Here is a 9,301-nt window from a genome sequence, read left to right on the forward strand (position 1 = left end):
GTCAGGGTTTCTAGGAAAACAAAACAAAACCCAAACAACTGGACACAAACTGTTAAGATGTCCCTGGGAGAAAGAGGGGACTCAAACTATTCTCAGGGAAGGCTGGACAGCCCCACCAGCGATTCCAGTGTCTGCAGCTCCACATCCCTGAGGACCTCACTGTCCTTAAAGAAACATTACTGTGCATAGCTAATGAGACCCTCCGGTGGCTGGAACTAGAGAGACTCCACAGGAAGTCTCTTTTTGCTCACTTAGCAGTGGACTGCAGGAATACCTGGTCCTGGCCCACCCATCCAATATCCTCCCCTGACTCAAGTCAAGGTGGCACTGGCTTCTCAACCCTGCCCAGTAAGGGCTTTTGCTTAAAGAGACACCCACAGGGAATAACTTCGGTGGGACTTTGATTCCCCTCTGGGGAACACAGTGTCACGGCTTTATCCTTGAGGTCAACTTAGAGTTCAAGTGTTCTCTGAGACCCCAATAGAGACAGGAAGGGAAGAAGTACCCCAGCTTTTAGGGGCAGGACATACGACAATCGGCAGGTGTCTTAGGGTTTCCATCACTGTGAAGAGATACCGTAACCAAGGCAACACTTACAAAAGAAAACATTTAATTGGGGCTGGCTTACAGTTTCTGAGGTTCAGTCCATTCTCATCATGACAAGAAACATGATCTTGTCATGCAATCCCTCCAAAGATAGTAGCAGAAGACTTTCCTCTGGAGGCAACCAGGAGGAGGGTCTCTTCCGCATTGGGTGGAACTTGAGTTTAGGAGCCTCAAAGCCCACCCACCCCCACAGTGAGACACTCCTCCCAACAAAGTCACATCTAACAGTGCCACTCCCTGGGCCAAGTGCATTCAAACCACTACAGCATGGGACCCCCGCCCCATTCAAGCTACTTAAACATACTGACTTTCACAGGCTGAGAACCTTCCACGGATACCACAGAAACCATTCCCATGAGATATATGGGCAAGCTCAGTCTAGACTCAAAAAGAAGCTCATGTATCTACCATGTATCTACCTGGACAGCCACACTTCTCAGATAATGCTAAGTGACCCCCTTTCCCATGACAATGCCAGTTTTATTTCCAGAAAACACACACCTGTAATCTGCCCACTTTGAGGTCTCGTTAACACGTTGTCTTTGGAGTCCATATTAAACTGTCTATCTACAGTTTAAAAGTTGAGTATGGACAATGGGCAAGTCCCTCGATCTCTTGAGTCATCGTGACATCAGCATACCGTGAACTCTCTTGCTAAGTAGTGTGAATAGTAGAGTTCGTGTCTGAAAACCACCTGCAGCGTGAGAGGAAAGTAACCACAGTGAGCTGCCGTGACGCAATGTTATAATGGAAACATCTCTTACATCCTAAGGTTTGCATCCAAAGTTAGTAACACACCCAGGGTCACTCGCAACTGCTCTGTGTTAGATGTGGTGGTATATATCTTTAAGCCCAGTATTCTGGCGGCAGAGACAGGAGGATCTCTCTGAAGTTCCAGGACAATTCAAAACAGTGAAACACTAACTTACTAATCTCAGAGACCTGAAGGGTGCAGCTGGAACTCAAAAGCTAGGGAAGCTTGCCCACAACGGGAGCAACAGCAGTACCTGAAGGGTGACTGAGGATTGCGTGGATCCACTCCCCAAAGGGAAGTATGGGGTCCCATCCTGGCTCTTTGTGACAAGTGAGTCTTCAGGGAAAGTAGGAGGTTTTTGAAGGAGCGGTTGATATCGTGTTAGAGTCTCCTGGCTGCACCCACGCTGGGGTTAAGGTCAGAAGTGTAGAATCCTCTCTCCCTCATTCCAGTCCCAGAGAGGTCCTGGATGTACCTCTGCCACACAATGATATGATTTTATATAAAAGCTGATGCAACAGCAGAGTAAAGACTAAAGACTTGTCTGGCTTAGAGAAATGATGTACGCATCTTTCAGACCAGATGTATCTCTCCTAGGAGAAAGTTAGTATTGAGCCATCTTAGTTGTCCCCAAGAAGAATGCTCACAGAGCAGAGAGAAGCTGAAGATGTGGCTGGATCTCCAAGGCCGGGGGAAGAAACATCTAGAATACAGGCTGGCTGATCTTTGTCGAAGGCAGGGGAATGATTGATCAGCCACAGGGGTGAGGAACCTCCAAGGGTGACAGCACTTGCCCCTTGTACACTGACAAACTAAGAGACCAGGTGGATTTATCCAAGCGAGCCCTTCGGGTTGACTCTGTCTCCCCGGACTTTACCCCAGAGATGTAGAAGTTCAGGTAACAAGATGAGTGAGAAGGGGCTGATCGGATAGGAAGATGGAGGAGAGAAATGACCATGACCCTTCCTGTCTACAGCACATCCAAGCCGGGGCAGGGATGAAACACCAGCTTCACATTAAATCTGGTACTGAGCATTTGAACTGGATTGAGGTTTCTCTGGTTACCTGGTGGTAACCAGAAAACTAACCAAACTTCTTGATATTTTTAGCTGGTCACTGAGGAAAATCAGTCACCATTAAGGGTTATAAGTATCAGTTCAAAATAGTTACGTGATATAACTTACTAGGAAATTTGCTGGTTCCTGAAGCTGGGAAGTCTAGGGAAGGGAAGCTTTCTGGATCCCGCCTGAAGCTGTTGGTGTATTGCATTTATCTTTCCAAGCAATCGGCTCTTATTTGTGCAGAGGGCGCAGTCCAGGCAGGCAGTCACGGCCCAAAGAATCCCATCTAAGCACCAAAAGAAAGACTTTTCAATTTAACATTTTATTTTATAAGTAAAATCCCCAAATATCTGATTGGGTATAATAGCCTGCCTTGGGTCATGTAGCCACCAATCCACAAACCAAGGGGCAGGGAACCTGATTGGTAAGCTCCCCGGAACCAACATGGAAGAGCTAGGATTAACTGAATGATGGGGCAGGCTCACCAGATAGAACAACATTCACCATCATTACCCACACAGTGTAGTACAAGATACTGAAGTTCACTGATGTCAACAGAACATCCTCCCATGTGCCTGAAAGCATTGATGGTTACAGTAATTAATATTTCCTATGGGGGACCTTGGCTTTTGCTTTTCTCCCATCAGAGGGAGATGTGTTCCTCTGCACTGAAGTGCTGCTGATCTGAATTTTGTACATTTTCCAAAGCTCATCTCAAATTCACCCCCCCCCCATGAAGTTGCACATGATTCTGTTAAATGGGAATGAGTTGATTCTTGACGGAGAATTGTCAGCGTTAGTTCCACAGAAGACATCTGGGCAACTGGTCCTCCATTTAATCCTCCCTGACCTCAAAAGTTCAAGTATTCTCCTCTTTCCTTCTATAATAATTAAAACTCTCAAAACTCATAACTTCTGTATCAGCTGTTTCTTCAACAATGAAACTTACGCCTGTACAACACCCCACGGCTTTGCATTTGGTATACTAGAAAATCCAAGTTTATTGACTAAGGCAGAAATTCTCTTTATATGATGTAGTGTTTTAAAAAATACAGTCATAACTTTTTGAAATCTCTCTCTTTAAGACATTTCCTAATTTCCGTCCCGGTGACGGATGGGAAGGAATGGGTAGTGGTTTGCTTCAAATGACTTGATTGGAAGTTTCTGTAACAATGCAGCTCTGGACGTAAGATATACATAGCTCTGTGACTTTTTGCCACTTGCTCGGGAAATGCTCATTCTGGGTGGGATGACTTCACCACAGAGTCTGAGAACATTCAGACAGCCTAGGGAGCACTCACACGGGAGAACCACATGGGTGAGCCTCTCCCCATGTGTAACCTTGTAAGTTAACATACAAGATACTACGTATTATGGTATTACTGAACAAAGTGTATTTTAGTAGATTTCCCTCCCTCACCTTTCCCTCCCTCACATCCCCTCACCCAGTCTCCTTTTGTAACCTCAATCTCTTTTCTACTTTCATATTGCATATACCCTCCTCCCCACATCCTTCCTCAACATTTTTTTTAAAAAAATTCACTCTTGGTCTCCATTATGGTGGGCCATAGTTTGTTTCATAGCAATATGTAACTAAGACAAAGTTCTACACATTAAAAACTTAGTGAGGATTTTAACACAGGGTGTCTTAACCTGGGTTCCTCGGGAGACAGAGCATGAGAAAAGCTAATGTGCTAGTGTGTCGTATGGAAGCAGGGGTGATGGAAAGAGGGAAAAGGGAGAACAAGTCGTAGAGTAGAGCACATTTCTGAGCTGGTTCCTGGCTGCCTGTGATCGCGGTTCAATGTTTTATCACATGGGACCGATTCGGAAAGGCATCTCAGGTTAACTTGTTCACGAAGAGGATTATCCATCAACTCCATTCTTTTTAGATAAGGGCCCTCAGCAATGCATTATCTCTCATTAATCCCTGGTGACTGGTGGGATTTTATGATGGTGTTAGTCAGCTTCTTGTCACTGTAAGAAAAATATGTGACATACTCAACTTATAAAGCAAAAAGATTTATTTGGCTTGTAAATATAGGTTTAGATCCATGACCAGTTGGCTGGTTGCTTTCGGCCTTGTCAAGCACATGGTAAAGTAAAACCATCCAATTCATGACCAGGAGATAAAGGAGAGGAGAAGAGGCTGTCGTATCATGATACTCTTCAAGGGCATGGCCCCAAATGGCTTAAAGACCTTGTCATAGGCCCTGTCTCTTAAAGATCACACAACCTTCCAGCAGAGCCATTCGTTTTGTTCTTGTGTGTGTGTGTGTGTATGTGTGTGTGTGTGTATGTGTGTGTGTGAATGTGTGTGTATGTGTGTGTATGTGTGTGCGTGTGTGTATGTGTGTGTATGTGTGTGTGTATGTATGTGCGTGTGTGTGTGTATGTGTGTGTGCGCGCGTGTGTGTATGTGTGCGTGTGTGTGTATGTGTGCGTGTGTGTGTATGTGTGTGTGTATGTGTGTATTTATGTGTGTGTATGTGTGCGTGTGTGTGTGTGTGTATGTGTGTGTGTATTTGTGTGTCTGTGTGTGTGTGTGTGTTGGTTTGTTTTTAACATAATTTTTTAAATAGAATCTTTGGGAATTTCACATCATGCACCTCAACCCCACTCAATTTTCCATCCTTCCTTATCTTCCCTCCGCCCTTGTAATTCCCCCATTACTGAAAAAAAAGAAAAAAATTAAAAATAGGACAACGACCTACTTTTCTATCAACCGCAGCCCCCTGTACAGGTACCACTCCTCTCTGTCTTTCCCACCTCTCCTGGTCATTGTTCACAGCATTGGAGGCTGTGTTTTATCACGCGATATACACTTTTGCCCAAACAGCCTTACTTGAGAATGTTCATTGTATGAGTCCTTAGTCTAGTTCAAGATCTCTGGCTTCTGCTTCGCTACCAATACTGAGCCCTCGTAGAGCCTCTCAGATATCCTGCTGTTGCTGAGTCAGGGAGATCCTGTGACTATGTATCCACAAGACCAGCAACTCACAGATGGGGAAGATGCTAGGGTGGACCAACTCAAAGCCCTGGATCTGGTCTGGGTGGCCAGCCTGCCAGCTCTTCAGTACCCATGCCACCAAAGCCAGCTTTCCCTCACAGCCCCAGAGAGGGACAGGGCCCATGGCCACTGGGGTCGGCTCTCCTGCACCCACACCATCAGTGCAAGCTCTCCTGCTTCCTCACCACCAGGACCAGCTCTCCCAGGCTGCCCAGGTGAGGGGTAAGATCAGCTATCCTGCGTCCATGTCACTGCTGGTGCCATCATGTGGTGGCCGGGAAGGGTCAGGACCAGCTCAGTGTGGCCATCAGATACCAAATGGCTTCAGTGGTAACACGGTGCCACGAACATCAACACAGACCCTGGCTTCAGTAGGATCCAGACCCAGATATGGCCCTCCATAACAGCGTGGGGCCCTGACATCACCCCAGCCTCAGGTGGCAGCACGGGCCTCTCACATCAGGCTGTCATCACTGCTGTGGGGTCTCTTCTTCATCTCGTCATAGTGCACAAACTGCTTCTCTTTCTCTCCCATCTCTCCACAACACACTTGCTTATTTCTGTAACGCCAGCCCCACAAACTTGGGACGAAGTTTTGAACATAGACTTTTGGGATCTTCTAAGATTCCCTATATAGGACACCCCTGTCACATGCCTCAGAATTAACAAGGGAAACTCCAAGGAATCCCACCACTATGCTAGGCAGGGGACACGGCTGTGCTGTGCCGACTTGGGCTCAGTCAGTTGTAGTTTACATAAAACCGGTGACCAAAGAGTACCTGGAACAAAACAAATGTGAAGGCTTTGATAGACGGGGTTGAGAGGCTCTGGAGCCACACTTGGAGGTGTCCAGCAGACAGACGGAACAGCATACTCACTGCAAGTGTTCTCATAACTTGAAAAGGATAAGATCAGAAGTATAACCGGCCAGGAGTATCTGTAATCAACCAAACTCTAATCAAAGAGACTCAGACATACCCTTAAAAACGGTATCAAGTAAATTCAGACGCTTAAGTCGTAGAATTATTTCCTATCTAAAGAAGCCAATGTTAGGAGAAATGAAAGGCCTTATGGAGGTGATTATGGGATAGGAGTCCAGCAAGAAGAGAGTGGGCAGTGGCTTCCATACAGGTCCAGGTGGGAGAAGAGTACCATGATGTGTGTGTGTGTCTGTGAGTGTGTGTGTGTGTTTGAGTGTGACTGTGAGTGTGTATGAGTGTGTCTGTATGTGTGTGACTGTGTGTGTATGTATGAGTGTTTGTGAGTGTGTCTGTATGTGTGTGAGTGTGTCTGTGCACTCGCGTGCGCATACGCACATGCTTGCACATGCACGAGCACACGCACATGCATGCATTCAGAGGCACACACACTGAGATGAAGTTGACTCTGTCCCACAAAGCTTAGTGCACCAGGCATTAGAAATCCATGTAGCCTGGTCCTCATCTTTCATCCATGTTCCCAGATAACTGCTTCTTTGTTGTCATCTTCCCAGATAAGCCTCCCAAAGGGAGAAGTTGTTTTAAAGCACATAGAAGAAAATCAAGTTCACATGACAATTCCAGTTGGAATGAACCATTCATCTCAGCCCGGGAGTAATCACTCCATCACTCATTTATCTAATTAACTGCTTATGCTTTTCTATGGTTATATTCCATGTGATCAGCCAGCCTTCCACCCATCTTCTCTCCTCTTTTGTCCTAGCCACATACAGGCTTCTAAACAAGCATCAGGATGGAGGCAAGGCTTAGTCTAAACTGTATGTGCAGACGTGTACGTGCTGTGGGTAGCGTGTAGAAGTCAGACTCTGCCTACAGCTTCCAGAAGTAAAAACCTTCCAAGAGGTTCCACTCCAGATGTATGCCAGAATCTCCAGAATCTCTGGAGACTTTTTTTTTTCTTTCAAGGTCATTTGTGTCTGAGCTCCACTCCAGTCTTCTGACTTAGACATGTTAGCTCAAACATCTTTGTGCAAATACACCACATTGCATTGACAACACCTTCCTCCTGTCTTATGATTAGAAGGTTTTTCTGTCCAGAAAGTAACTGGATATTTAAAGCTAAGCTTTTTTTTTTCTTTTTGAAAAAAAAAATTAATGCTTGGAATGATAGGCAATATTTTCTGCTGAACTGTGATCTAGGCATCCCTTTGTCATTTGGAATTCAATACAAAACCCCCAGGCCTATTATTGCACACCCTCAGATCTCAATATAGGCAGTGACCATCATTTGACTCTTTCAGCTACAGAACTGAAGGTGCGCCTGGCGCAGGGATGGCTGTCAGGCAATCTTAGCACACAAAGCCGCTTTGGCCTTCTCTCTCTTACTGACTCACTGACACTGCTGTCCGACAAGAGCACCCAGTAGAGAGAACACTGTGGACATCACATGGCTTACAATTTTCACATCTCAGAAAGACCTAGAAATGGAAATGCAGACTATCCAAAGCCCTACAAGCACAACACATCTCCCCACTGTATAGACTTGTTTTCTATTGCCAATGTCACTTGTGTGTCACCCGTAGTGAATTGTACTGTTCATCCTCAAAAAAAATCCCTTAGGTAGCAAATGTCCCGTGGGGTCACCTTCCCTGTCAGCGGCTTCGCCTTCACAGAATTCTAGAGCAGCAAAGCTGACAGAAATCTTCCTAGGGACAATATAAGTGTTGGCATTTCTGGAGGGCTTACCATGGCTCCGCCACTTCATATATATTATTTCACTTAATCGTCGGGCTAACTCTGCCATGGTGGTTTTTGCAATTTTCATAGTTTAGATGGGGGGAAAAAAAACCCGAGTTTTGGAAAAGGACGAGATTTATTCAAGGTTACATGCCAAATAACCCCAATCCACAGACACTAAAGCAGTGTTTCTCAGTGTGAGGAACGCATACCAGGTAGGTTACCAAGAGGCATAAGAAAACTCACGATTCGATGCAGCCGATCGTGCTGACTCCAGCAGCAGATCTACTCCATGTGAACAACATAGAGAAGCTCAGCATAGCCCCTGTGCATTGTGTTAAGTAAGCATTGAGTGCATTTCAAAACATTACAGATTTTGTCTAAATTTGAAGATTAAAGTATGAAGCTTTAAGAAAGACATTCATGGGCTGGAGAGATGGCTCAGCAGTTACGAGCACTGACTGCTCTTCCAGAGATCCTGAGTTCAGTTCCCAGCAACCACATGGTGGTTCACAACCCTCTGCAATGGGGTCTGAGGCCCTCTTCTGGTGTGTCTGAAGACAGCTACTGTCCACTTATATATAATAAATAAAAAGAAAGACATTCATAGAGAAAGCTTTTTCTCCCCCTGGCTCCAGAGAGCCCTGCCTCTGTCCATAGGGAAGATGCTGGTAGACAAAAAGGCCACCAACAGATTGGGAAAGGATTTTTATCAATCCTAAATCTGATAGGGGACTAATATCCAATATATACAAAGAGCTCAAGAAGCTGAACTCCAAAAATTCAAATAACCCCATTAAAAAATGGGGTACAGAGCTAAACAAAGAATTCTCAACTGAGGAGTACCGAGGGGCTGAGAAGCACTTGAAAAAATGTTCAACATCCTTAATCATCAGGTAAATGCAAATCAAAACAACCCTGAGATTTCACCTCACACCAGTCAGAATGGCTAAGATAAAAAATTCAGGTGACAGCAGATGCTGGTGAGGGTGTGGAGAAAGAGGAACACTCCTCCATAGCTGGTGGGATTGCAAGCTTGTACAACCACTCTGGAAATCAGTCTGGCGGTTCCTCAGAAAATTGGACATAGTACTACTGGAAGATCCAGCAATACCTCTCCTGGGCATATACCCAGAAGATGTTCCAACTGGTAATAAGGACACATGCTCCACTATGTTCATAGCAGCCTTATTTA

The sequence above is a fragment of the Mus pahari genome, chromosome 22 (genome assembly GCF_900095145.1).
Source record: "Mus pahari chromosome 22, PAHARI_EIJ_v1.1, whole genome shotgun sequence".
Classification (NCBI taxonomy): Eukaryota; Metazoa; Chordata; class Mammalia; order Rodentia; family Muridae; genus Mus; species Mus pahari.